The sequence below is a fragment of the Felis catus genome, chromosome D2, assembly GCF_018350175.1.
Source record: "Felis catus isolate Fca126 chromosome D2, F.catus_Fca126_mat1.0, whole genome shotgun sequence".
In the NCBI taxonomy this organism is placed as follows: Eukaryota; Metazoa; Chordata; class Mammalia; order Carnivora; family Felidae; genus Felis; species Felis catus.
In genome coordinates this window covers 470,082-484,222 of record NC_058378.1, presented here as the reverse complement: position 1 = coordinate 484,222, position 14,141 = coordinate 470,082, and the positions used below count along the sequence as shown (strand labels likewise).

The 14,141-nt window shown below is 38.3% G+C and overlaps 1 long non-coding RNA gene across 9 annotated transcripts in view; it reads right to left on the bottom strand.

Moving 5' to 3' along the window:
• The window catches only part of LOC109492929, a 200,747-nt gene that overhangs the window by 22,816 nt on the left and 163,790 nt on the right, over nt 1–14,141 (bottom strand). For 6 of the 9 annotated variants that reach the window (XR_006586807.1, XR_006586808.1, XR_006586809.1 and 3 more), the window contains exons 8-11: nt 11,514–11,702; nt 3,226–3,479; nt 2,161–2,296; nt 340–438 (exon numbers count right to left, since the gene is read on the bottom strand). This is a non-coding gene — a long non-coding RNA (uncharacterized LOC109492929). The remainder of the gene's footprint in view (nt 1–339; nt 439–2,160; nt 2,297–3,225; nt 3,480–11,513; nt 11,703–14,141) is intronic. The other 3 variants (XR_006586806.1, XR_006586804.1, XR_006586803.1) reach the window with 3 other exon arrangements.

Genomic DNA, 14,141 nt, shown 5'->3' with positions numbered 1-14,141 from the left:
AGATTTTGCAGGATTAATTCAAGGAACTTGAAATGGGGTGGGGGAGGTCATCCTGAGTCATCTGGGTGAATCCTAAATGCAATCACAAGTGTCTTCCCAAGAAAGAAGAGGAGGTAGATTTAACAAAGAAGAAGAAGGCACCATGGCCACTGAAGCAAGATGCCCTGCTGCTGGTCGTGAAGAGTGAGGACAGGGCCACCCACTGAAGGGCACAAGGGACACAGCTGTAGAAGCTGGAAAAGCTGAGGAATGGGATTCCCCCCTCTAAATCCTCCAAGGATAGTATAGCACAGCAACACCTTGATTTTGGCTCAGTGAAACTGATTTTTGACCTCTGACCTCTAGAAGTGAACTTTTGGATGGGCTGCCTGGCTATCAGTCAACATGCAACTCTTGATTCCAGGGTCATGAGTTCAACTCCCATGTTGTGTATAAAGCCTATTTAAAAAGAAAAAATGTTTGTTTAGATCAACACAGAGACTTTATCAAGGGCAATAGAAGTGAGCTTTTGGTAACTTATTGAAGTCACCTTATAAAGCAAATACATCCCCTGCTCTTTTTGTTTCATTTGGGATCATTTCTATGACTAACCCTTCAAGTTCACTAATACTTTCTTCTGCAAAATCTAATCTGTTGTTAATCCTATCATCCAGTGGCTCTTTCATCTCAGACATTGTATTTCTGTCTCTGGAAGTTCAATTTTTTATTTTTAAAAATTTAAATTTTTAAAATTTTAAACTTTAATATATTCCATATCTCAATTTAACTTTTGGAAGTATGGGTTACAGTGACAATAACTTTTAATGCCTACTAATTCTAAAATCTTTGTCAGCCTGGCTTAACTTTATCAGTTTATCTCCTCAATAAGGGCAGTAATTTCTTGCTTCTTTGCATGCAGGGTTATTTTTGGTGGGACGCCAGACATTCTGAATTTTACGTTATTGGACACTGGATATTTTTATATTCCTATCAATGTATCAGCAAACCAACTTGTTTGAGGGTTACCTTGCTTCAAGTCCATGCACTCCTTGGTTGCTGACCTAAGTCCCTTGATAGAAGAAATAACCTAATTTCCTTGAGATTTTCAGACCACTGCCTTGAGGAGTGAAGGACCCAGAAGGTAATTCTGACCACATTGAAAAAAAAACTGTCACGGATGCCAGAAAATCTGTTCAGAGTTACATCAGCATATGAGTAGCATCCTGGGCACCTGCCCCCCCATATCCCAATCCTTCCCTGAAGACCATGGGGGAAGGAAAGGGGGAAATAGTTACAAATAGAAAGGAGGGAGGAAAACCACAAGAGACTCTTAAATACAGAGAAAAAACTGAGGGTTGGTGGGGGAGGTGGGGGAGAGGGGAAAATGGGTGATGGGCATTGAGTAGGGCACTTGTTGGGATGAGCACTGGGTGTTGTATGTAAGCGATGAACCACAGGAATATACCTCCAAAACCAAGAGCACACTGTACACACTGTATGCTAGCCAATTTGACAATAAGTTATATTTTTAAAAAATAATAAACAAACCCCTTTGCTTCATCTGGACAGGAAGATGGTCTTTGGGACGTTAGTCCACCTTCTTCCCAGGTTGCTGGCTTCCTGAATAAAGCAAACTTTCCTTGCCCACCATCACTTGTCTCTCAAATATTGCTTTTCAAGTGGTGAGCAGTCCAACCTGAGTTCAGAATTGGCCCTCTGTCTGATAACATAAATATTCGTGATCTTTGTTCTGTGAAACAGTTAAGTTATTAGAATTGGTTTGATCTCTTGGATTTTGTTTTTAAGGTCCTTCATTGCAACCAGAGCACTGACCAGTCCAGGATAATTATTCCCCTCTCCTGCACAAGCCCCTTCTGTGCACTCACATCAATACCCTATGAAGTTTGAGGGATCTGCACCCATGGGTGGGAGCAGGCACTACTCCCAGCCCTATGTGGGTGTCCAACCCTTCCAGCTTTAATCCTTTTGCTGCAACTCCTCCTCCATCATACCAGATACTAATTTTCTGAATGCCTTCTGGTTTTCCTATGTCCCATTAAGAATGCCCCTCATTTTCCTCTGCATGATAAACTACTGTCCACTCTTCAATATTCATCCAAAACTATACTTTCTCTGTGAAGACTGTCGTATACACAGTGGATGAGCTACCTGTAAACATACCTTAGAACTGTGTCCTCCCTCAATGCACAGCACTTCTTACATCTTGTGTGTCTGTGTTTAAAGCATCTGAATATCCATTAGGTAGTAAACCTCTTGAGCTCAAGGATCACACATCATTTGACTTTGGATATGCCAACTGTAGGACAGAATTTTCAACTTAGTTATTTCTCATTACCTAATTGATTTATAACCACCTCCATCATTAGTTTCTCCCCTCAGACCTTACATATACAGATGTGCTATGCAAAACCACCCCAAATGCCTCAATATAGAGCTCTCACTGTGGGTTCTCCTTGGGTTTATTCTATTTGATCTACTACATATTGTCCTCCCACCCACTCACATCCAGTAATGTTTACACTATCTTTTCTCTTCGAATTATCTTATCCATTTCTTCCAAGATGAAATGAACAAGATGCATAATAAATTTGTTTTTTAAGAAGCAAATCTTTAGCAATCTCAAGGCCATTATTCCTCATGACTATGCACATGCATTTTAAAACCAGCAATATGGAGACACTGTTATTTGTACTGACAAACACATAGAAAATATTAAATTGCTTAGAATTGTAGCCCAGAAGGAAAGGAACATGGTTCTCTTTAAAGACTTATAGGTAAGATATTACGAAAGAACAAAGCCTTGTGCACTCATTGTATAAAGCCTGCCTACTGTCCATATTGGAGACTTGGGAAGATAAAGTTAGGTCTTTGAAAGAAATTGGATCAGATTGAATGTTAATCTGATAAATCAGACTTTAGGAGACAAAGAATTATACTAAGAAAAAAACAGCAGTAGAAAAAATGGAATTATCTTCTGTTCTTTTTAAGAGAGAGTGCTCAGGTCTTTTTACCAGGTAGATGCATGTGAAAAACAAGTGAAATATCACAACCTCAAACATGTTTTTCACTCCAAAATTGTCCTAAACCTCAAGGTTGAAATTTGAAGCAAGGTTTTTTGGAAACCCATAACTATTTCAACACTGTACATCAACTATTTTATTGATCCAGGTGGAGGGCTATGGCTTCGAGTTTTACAACTTTAATATCCACTTAACTTCAGCTCACCTGTCTTCAGCCTTTCCTCCTTGGCAGTGCCCTTAAGAATATTGGTGAGTGGGCGTCTCGGGAACATAACAGCCCTGCCTTTTCACATATGCTTTTCTTTCTCAATGTCTTTCTTAAAGCAGATGATACACTTCCTGTAATTGGATTTGGAACTAAGGATCCTCTAAATCCAAAAAGGCTGTTTCTAGGAATCTGGTAACAATTTTCCTCTCTCTAGCTATTAAATTAGCTGTAAAGTATGGGTGTGGCTAAACCTATGAGGAAAAAAGCAAACGTCAAGACATAATAAGAAACATGATTTGCCTACTTTAGTTGAGACAGTTGACTCTTGAACAACATGTGTTTGAACTGTGCAGATTCACTTATATGCAGATTTTTTCTATAAATACTGCACCATTCTGTAAATTGCATTTTTTCTTCCTTATGATTTTCTCAATAACATTTTCTTTTCTCTCATTTACTTTATTGTAAGCATGCAGTATACCACAGTATATATATATATATATATATATATATACCACAGTAGGCCATTAGTAGGTAAGCTTCTACTAAGGGAATGAAAATTATGCATGAATTATGCATGAATTTTCCACTGCAGGGGGTTGGTGCCCCTAACCCCCCATTGATCAGAGGTCAATTGTAGTAGTACTTGGACAGCAGCTTCCCCCAACCTCTTAATTTTTCATATTAACTCCACCCCTGCTTCCCTTTCCAAATATCAGTATACTGGTTTCCTAGTCCCCCTGTTCTGATCATTCAGTGCTGTGCCCTCCCTTCATGGGATGCTATCTCAGACAGGACTCTAACAAAGATCATGCTAAAATTGAAATTAAATCTCAAATCAAGCTGTTTATTTATACTCCCTTCTAACTTTTCAGAAATAATAAAGGCCACTACTCCTGTTCAAACAGCAGGCTTTAATTGCATTTTAATTACCTTCAGAGCCTTTCATTCAAGACAAATTTCACTTGGTTTACACATAATTCATTCTGTTGCTGCTTTAATTGATATCCTAAGTATTTATTTTACCCAGTGGCCAGTTAACTTTCAAAGCTATTTTTAGCTTGCTATTCTGGATTCACTTGAAATCTCTTTAGACGTTGAGGAGACCATTTCTATTGTGTAATGTGCACATTCAATCATTTCTTCCATTCCACTCTATCTACTTCATCCTTTTTCTTTCTGCTTCCCTCCACTTTGTTCCACTTACTTCATAAATTTGTAATAAAAATTTGTGTCCATTTTTTTTTACAAAGGAAGAGAAAAAATGTTCATTATATGGCAAGATGGGCCTAAGCATAACTTTCTGGGAAGCATCCCTTTTATGGAATAAATAATGAAAACTAAAATCACTGGAAAAAACCTGATGCCCAAAAGTAGAGATTGTGTCAAAATCTATAGAGAAATAAAAGTCCACCAATATTTACATTTATGAAAACACAATTTTGTTCTCTGTTAGAAGCCTTTAACTTGTGTCCAAATTGTTCTCTATTTGGAAAATAATTTTATAATCTTTCCAAAATGATTTTAAAAAAATTTTTATTAATACATCTTTTATTTTTTCCCTTTGTGTCTTTATAGAAAAACTGTGTGTATGTGTGTGTGTGTGTGTGTGTGTGTGTGTGTGTGTGTGTGTGTGATGAACCAGGGTTTACATTTGCTGGTGAACTTCACCTCTCACCGACCTGTCCTACAGCTGATGTGTAATTAATGTTTGCTGTCACTACTTCACCACTCTGTTCTCCAACTTCCCAGTCCCTACCCAGCGTGGGAGTGGCACTGATAGTGACCAGTGCTTATTTAAGACATATTGTGTATCAAGCATTCCCCCACATGAACCCTACATTTAATTCAATCCTCATAACCACTGTATGAACTAGGCACTATTGTCTCTGTTTTACAGATGAAAAGCTAAGAAGGCACAGAGAGACCAGGGGACTTGCCCAGCAGATGGTGGAGTGAGGATCCTGTGGTCCGGATGTCCAGCCTGCTGCACACAATCACTCCCCTGGCCCTGTCACCAGCTCATCCTCTCTGCCTGTGACCTGCAGTATGTCCTTTTTGCTTGTTTGCAAAATGTAATCTTGTTTGCAAATGTAGTCTCATTTTTTAAAAATTTCTTGACAATTCAAATCCCAATCCTGAATCAAATAAAGTACAAAGTGTAATTTTATAATAATAAGTCTCTCCCTGAATTTAATATATGATTTCTTTTATTTCTATTTAAATAAAAATTTAATTCAATTGTAAATTACATGGAATTTTCCTCAAAATTAGATTGCTTTTAAATGCAAGTAGTAAAACATAAAATATCATGTAGTAAGGTTGTGTGGCAGTAGCTTTTTTCTGAAATTTGTCCTTTTGTTTTCAAAATCCATTGGAAAATATTTGCTTTAAAAAAATTCAGAATCCCTCTTAACTACTCTTAAAATAAGTCATAAGTGCTCACAGTCTTTCTACCCAAAAATTATGCTTAAGTTCTTACCATCATGAGGAAAGACGACATGAGAACCTCACAGGTCAATGGTGAATATTTGATTTGAACTTTATTTTCTAAAGCACATATTAAAAAGATTTTTAGAATGTTTTAAAGTCAAATGTGATTAGTTTTAAAAATATATGGCTTTGAACATAACTTCTTTGGCCTTAGGGAACAAGTGTTAAAGAGCCAACGATAACTGCTCTCTCCATTACCGGCAGCCTCTCCTTCACCTCCACCTCACTCACTCAATTCCACCTTCAGGCCAACAGCAGGGAAGCCTGCCCACAGCTGTCACATCATAATGCAATTTCTTTTATCCTTACAGTTTCCGTCACTCTTCATGCTCCTGACCCTACTCATGATTTTTTAAGTATCACATTGCACTTTATTTCTCATTCAGTGTGTGCATCTGTCTGAAACTCTTGCCAACTTTTCTGTTTGTTTTATAGGAGAGTATGACCTCACAGCATTTCAGGTTTAACAATGTATGTTTTTGCATTCACCCCTGGTGTCTACCGTGTGCCAAAACGTGCATAAACTGTGTAAATGCAATCAGTTTGTCAGATGGCAGTGCAGTCAGCCTCCTATCTCCCCTTCATCATCCTCCAGATCAAGTGTAGGGGCATATCCTGCTAACGGGAGCTCTCCTCAACGTCCATTGTGTCTACTTCTAAGTGGAAGACTGCCTTTCCATTGACATTTTCTTTATCTGCTCTTTTCTTTTTCACTTCCAATGGCTTCTTTTCGTTTTTATTTTTTTTTCTCTCCTTCAATTAGGAATTCATTGAGATTTTATTTCAGCAATCATCATAGGACCAAATAAATAACTGTGTATTTTATGTGTTTTATTAAGGGAATCAAATGTAAGAAAAAAAATATATCTCCATATATATCTTTCATTCCCAGCCTGAATCTGCCTCATTTCTAGTCAGAATTATTTCTAATAGAGGGGAGAGTTTAAGCAACACCAATCATCTAACAGTGGGTGTGTGGAAGGCATTGTGTGTGGGCTAAAGAGGACCATGAGGACACTTGAAATGACTGTCTAACCAAAAAGTGCCAGCTTTGTTTATCCCCCCGACAAAGTAAATTTCCCCACGTTATAATGAGGTTATACAGAGTATGAACAAAACCCCACGTGGGTCTTCCTGAAGAGCATTTCTTAATATCTTAAATGTTGTAATGAAAATTAAAACAATGAATCATCTATGACAGGAGACAATGTGAAATGGGAATTTTCATGTTCTGGTAATGAACTGACATTGTTCTGCTTCTCAACCAGAGACTTAACAAAACGACACTCCTGTTAAGCCATCAAGAGGCCAACATCCTGGTTCAAACCTTTTCATTGGTTAAAGGTAATGAATTTGTTAACCTTTCTCCATGGACCAGAGCCCCAGCCCAGATAAGATGGAAGGTTTTCTGTCACTCTTTGACTTGTGTTTATATGGAAGTCATCTTCCATCCCAGAGAGAAATGCCACAGAACTCAACGGAAGTGACTTTCTTGAAGGCAATGTGTCCCTTGTACCCTGTAACTGCACTGCTACCTGAGACTTTTCATGCCCACATGCAAATAGTGTAAATAGCAATTTCAATAACTTCTTGTATTCCTAACTATCTACCAGGTCCAAAACAGATCCCTCCCCTCAGGCTTGTTTCCCTGATTCTTATTTTTTCCAGTATTACTTCCCTCCCAATTTTCTCTCCACCTTCCTTGCTTCCTCACCTTTCCTTCCTTTCTTGGCTCAGAGGCACTCTTGGGGGGACAATGTTAATTTAACAGCTCTTACACCTGTTTCCTGTAACAGCTTAGACTTAGTTGTGGGTCATTCTGAGGTGAAGTCTGTTTGGAAGACTTTAGTTTATGGTGTCGGTCAGAGCTCCACCCTGGCTTCTCAGACCCACCTGGAAGCCCTGAGGTGGGCACCACCCAGCTCAGACTGGCTCCCGAGTTCGATCCTATCCATGTGGAGTGGTTTGGGAGCCCCAAAGGCTTTTCTCCTGTTGATTCCCCCCTAACAGCAAGCAAAGCCTTGCATTGCCCTCTATTTTCCCCCTTTATTTCTTTTGTAGGACCAATTTTTCATGGTACTTGTCCTGATTATTTTCATAGTGTTTAAATCTACAGTTTTGTATGGAAAGGGAAATAATGTTGTCAACACTAATTGCTAATAAATATTGTATCAAATTGTCAGGAAGGAGTCCTTGTTTAACAAATGGACATGGAAGAAATGCTTTCCTTACAGGCAACATTGAATATTGCGTGAAACATAGACTCATGGACTGAAAAGCTGCAATTTATCGACTGAGATCTTTAGCAAATCATTTATGGTCTTCAAGCCTCAACTTTCTCACTCACAAAATAGGGCTAATAATGCCTATTACATCACACAATTATTGGTAGAATTAAATTACACAGTGGTTGTGAAGAACTTGGGATATGTCAAAAAATCAATACATTTAAGCCACTACTTGAAAATATCATTTCTTCCTTGCTTTCTACATCCTTCCCTTCCTTCTTTTCCCTGCCCTAAATATCATGTGCAAGGCACCATGTTAGGTTCTGTGGAGAGAAGAAAAAGAAGTCCTATTTCTCCATCAGATTAGTTCACAATCTACTAGGGGAAGACAAGACAATAGCTAATACAGTTGAACAAGGCAGAATGAAGGGCTCTAAGTGTCATAAGACAATTATAGACCAGGACTCATTCATTGGAAAGAAAGTTCTATAGAAGCTAACAAGAAAATCAAAAAGTACCATCTCTTTACCATTTCTCTCTTTTATAGAAAGAATAGCTGGCAATTACAAATTGCTTGCTAAATAACATCTCTGTGCTGAGCAACTTTATGGGCCAGCTGGTTTGCTAAAGTTCTTATTTGGAATTTCCTGAGTTTAAAGATATTCTTTGCTCAATGGGTCTTTCTCAGAGTGAAGTATTTTCACTACTTGGACTTTCTGGGTATATTAGATAAGCTGCTGTTGATTTCATCTGAATCCAATCAGATAATAACAGAATCTCTTTTTAAATGCCTCCTTAAAATAGCAAGAATGCACAATGTCCTAATTCCTCCTATTTATCACTTTTATTCAAGCTGTACTTCCTTTTCCAGTATTATTTGAAACCTAAAATGAATGAATCTTTGCTTCTAATTTTTGCTTATATAGAAGCTCTTTCCTTTTGATTTGTTTAAAACAGGCTTGAGTCCGTAGCAGAATTCATAGCTTTCTTTCATGATCAGACACTGTACAATATAGCCTTTTTTTTATATCATTGTCAACTGTCACTTAATTTGGTCAAATAGCCACGAAGAAAATAAAATTTTCATGAAGCCTCTAAAAACTATATAATGTACAATTCTTAGCTCATGAGATTTGAGCTTAGAGAACATGAATGTGGTGGAATAGGTGCATAAGCCAGAGAGACCTACAACCAGATGTGGTTTTGTCTTTTGATGGATGTTACTCTCAGACAAGTTCGTTTGTCCTTCTGATCTGCACATATTGATTAATAAGAGTTAACTGTGAATCAGGCACTGTTCTGATGAATACATTGTTTTCCTGGCCTCTCCTATGCTCAGTTTATGAATCGGTGATGGCTACTTTACTAATCCATTAAAATGGGACAACACAACATTCAGAATATACATCCCCCCTGAAATGACAAGGCTCCCTGGAATAGCTCTGTACAAGCTGAAGTTAATGTCAAATTTAATGCACAAATACAACCTTAGACACAATATGAAGCTAATAACAACCACATTTTAAAAACAATCCCCTATTTACTCTATTTCCTTCTTAATGCAAAATTATTTAAATAGCAATAACTTAGAGTCCCACAGCAAGAGTGGCATCCAGGTCCATGAGCAAAATGTAACCTTACAGTGAAAAGTGTTTTATAATTAATTTCACAAGGGCAGAATTTCTCTTAATGGTGAATCTCATTATCAAAACACTCTGGCAAATTTTGTGATAAAATAATAATAATAACTGGTGATGTTGTTAAAAAATGGGGGAAATATGAGGAGAGAAGGGTGTACATTTTACGTCAGCCCATGAATATCAGAAGAGCTACACAAAGAAATCCAATTGTCATGGAACTCTTGGTAGCTCCCTGCAGGCAGTCCTTGCTTTCAGAAGCCAATTTATAAAATTCCCAATAGATGTAATGGTGATTATCCAAACTAAAAAAGCATTAACCTAGGGTCTCTTTACACAGCCAGCTTCCCTAAGGCATTTCAGATAAAGTTTGACTTACACCTGACTTTTCAGAATAAGAGTATAAAATTAAATAAACCTCCAGTTAACTTAGTCTTCACAATTCAATTTGAAAAAAAGATTTATGTTTTCAGATGTACTGAGGAAGAAGCTCATTATTGGTCAGCTACCAATGCATTGACCTTGAAGGTGCCAACAGAGAATGCCATCAATATCATGTCTGTCTCATTTTAGGGTAACGATAAGACATGATGGGTATAATGGGTGGGGGTAAGACATGATCTCATCTTTGGTGCTTTCCACAAGGAGTGGGCCAAATTTCTGGAAGGGGGACCCCTATTCCTTTTTAACTTGTTGTTTCTGAGGAGCCTTCCTGGTGAGTCAATTATGAAGCTTCTGATCTATTCCGAATGACAACAACAACAACAACAACAACAACAACAAACATATCAGCTCAAGGAGCATAAAAGAGCCAGGTGAGGCTGATGGCAAACCAGCCTGGCTTCATTAAACATTAAACAGACACGTGTTCAAGGGGGCTCAGTATCTCAGCATTGGAATCTAGAGCACAGAACCCATTTAATGTTAGTAATTTTCACACTATTCATCTGCTGTTATAACACCTCTTGTGGTTTAGAAGGCCAGCTCACGCTAGGACTAGACAATCTCGTCCTCTACAATGTCCTGGACCAGGCATGGAGAATATTTACAGAATATCATCTGAAGCAGAAATGAGTAGGGGTGAACTTGGACAGACAGGGTAGAGACAGACACAAAGTGGTGAACAGGAGGCTTCAATGCCTGTTGGAATCTCCATCCATTCATGAGAAGATATTTCACATTCCACTGAAGATATGCAGTTTTCCCTGGTGACAACCACTAGATTATCATTTAAATCACCATTTCAGGGAAGCAATGACTAATGCCATTTGTAACCAGTTAGCATAATTCCTTGCATCAATTTTAAGCTTACTCAAATTGGAATAAAAATGGTTTTAGAAAAGAGCAAATTTTCTTCAAAAATTATCTGCTAAAAATAAGTACATGCCTCAACATGTTGGACATTTCCAATAAAAAATTCATTGTTAAAATGTTCAGAAGATAAAAATCTATCATGGAGTTATTCACTAGGAAAAACTTACGAGCATTTGTTCTGGGCCTTTGGGGATCACAGTAGAGTAGAGGATGCCGGACTCACAATGCAGCTGGGGACAAACTACAGGTATCTACCGAAAGAGACATTAATCCAGGCCAGCTTCCCTGGTGCATTACCAGTTGATTCTAAATCAGTGCTGCAGACTAACTGTGCAGGGCCTCTTCAGAGGACAAACAGATCAGTATTCCTGGTGACTGCAGGCTTCTCAAAATTGGCAGAGCTACTTCTGGAACTTGAGGAATAAAGCCCCTGATAGAAATGCAGAAATGTGGGCACTGGATTGGAGAAATAGCTTGAATATAAATATTGTATCATGCAGAGTGAATAACGCTCACTGCCATAACACACAAAAAAATTCCAATGTATTAGCACAGTAAAGCGTCGTCACTTGTGTTCCTTATGTAAATCGTCGTGTAGGTAAGCATCCCTTACCTGTCTTGGAGTTATGCCATTTAGAGGATGTAGACACCAAGCTCATCATTTAGGGGAGGAGAGGAGGAGTCAAAGCAGCTTCTAATTTCCTTAACCTGGAGGTGACACGTCACACTGTTCACAGTCCACCCGCCAAAACTAGTCATCAGCCCGGAGGGAAGGTAAGAGTCAGGGAACTGCGTGAATATCCTGGAACAATGGTTGTCATCAGTTGGAATTAAAAAGTGAAACACTGTCTTGTTCTAATGAGGGATGGCAAGATATGAACACAAAAAGTTGATTGGTCTGAACATACAGTTCTTTGATAGACATGAAACTTTGATTTCACCTTGTAAGTAGCTAAGAGGAATTAGAGGGCATTATAATCCAACAGGCATAATAAATAAACGAGGACAGTGTGACTGGGGTGAAGCCTCCTGTACCAGGTTACAAAAGGTAAGAACAAAGAAGTTGACACAAACAATTGCCTCCATTTGTTTCTTCAAGATGAGATTGCGTGTTTTCCTTTATTCTCTCCAGCCCTTTGCAGCAAACATTTGTGTGTGAGTATGTGTATCTGTGTGAGTGCATGTACTATTCAATAAATATACATTGAGAACAGAATTCATGCCAGACATTGTTACGTGCTTGGGATACACCAGTGAACAAAAGAAACAAAATCTTTGCCTTGTAGCAGTGGGAAATTTTCTAATTTCTTCACATCCCTAAGCATTGGATTGACCAAGATACTACCCTCATGTACCTGCCTCTGTAATGAGCAATCTACCACAAGTTCCTCTCATTTACATGAAATAACTTCTTCCATTAGAGGCAGCATGTTTATTTTTGAATCAAAGATTATTTGAAACAAAGATTATAGAGCAAGGACTAATAATTAGATTAGGGATGCCTGGGTGGCTCAGCTGGTTAAGTGTCCAACTCTTGCCTTCAGCTCAGGTCATGATCTCACAGTTTGTGAGTTTCAGCCCAGCATCAGTCTCTGCACTGACAGTGAGAAGCCTGCTTGGGATTCTCTCTCTCTCCCTCTCTCTGCCCCTCCACCACTCGCATTGTCTCTGTGTTTCTCAAAATAAATAAATAAACATTAAAATTATTATATTACAAGACTAATAATTAGATCAATAATCTTTGAAACAGATATTGACCAGATAGAAAAAAATAGTCGCCTTTATCCTTAAAAATCATGGTTAGATAAAACCAGTCTGATAAAGACCGTAGGACCAAATTTATAGCTTAATGGAGACAGATTCATTTTCTTGAAGCAACATGGGAGGCACTTCAAAGCAGCTGTGCAATGGCTCTCATCAAACAAAGGAAGACGCAAGGTTATTGTAGGATTCAGGGGGAGGGTAGAGTTTAGGTAAAATTTAGGTGAAATAAAGTTTTGACTGGCTCGAAGCAAAGTAAGAGCTTGATGTAAAGAGGCTTACATCCTGGCTGGATGGCAAATTGGACTCAAGGTTCTGTTTCCTTGGAAACTACAAAAGTAAGATAATTTAGAGTGTTTTATTTAAAAACTCCTTATCTGTAGTTCTGAATGTGTGGGTTAGCAATTCAGGTTGTCTCAAAGTGACTCAGATCCTCTATGCAAAATGGTTCCATTCTTATTCATAGGGTTTTTAAACAGCAAGGTTTCTGACATTCTGTGATTTTAGGAAACAAAATACTTTCTTAGAACTATGTCCTTCTGTTAAGCAACAAAATCAGTTTTGGCAGGTTCCTGGTTTCCTCATTTCTTTTCACCTGCATTAGACCTACATAGAATCAACCCCTAAGAGGCAATGGGGAACTATAATCTCGACCCTCTTCCTCCACCCGGTATCTTCAATATTTATTGAATGCCTACTATAAACTAAGTGTATACTATAAACAAGAAAAAAAAGAATGAAGCAAAAACAAACAAACAAAACTGGTCCCTGCCTTCAAGGAGCATCCCCTCACTTCACATAAAAATGATAAGTGGATCACACCAGAGGACACCCTTTAGATGAAAGGATTTCTTTTAAGTTCTCTACCTTTTGTTCACCTTACTGTTAGAAGTAGATGACCAAGTAAATAATGCATCAATGTTGCCACAGGCAAGGGTCTTAAAACCAGAAGTGTTGCCGTTAAACTAGTCCTGCTCTGTGTAACCAGTCATAACAAAGCTGAAGATACACAGGACCAGAAAACAGCCTGAGCATCACAGGAAGGGAAGTTATTTCTCAACAGTGGAAGGGCATCTCTCTTTACCATAATTTGTCTAGTTACTAATCATCTTTCATGTCTCCTACACAGTCCCAATTTCTCTGCCAATCCTCCCCTAACTGCCAGAGGCCACACTGACTCTTCACCTTCATAGATTGCTTTTGTAGTTGGAAGCAACAAACCAGTGGTAAACTCATTGTCCCCTATGTGGCTAATTAGTAAGTTCCTAAGAAAGTATGTTTGCTGATACATTCTGTATAGTGCAGTAACCTCGTGAATATGATACTGCATAAGTCATGGGCAATGTGTAAAGTGGATCAGCTATAATTGCTGTTCACCTTTGTGTTCCAAGACAGTAGGTTAGGAAGATTCGATAGGAGTCTGCTGAATTGATGCATGGGCAGAGAGATGTATTTCATTGCATTTTGTGACAAGCAACTT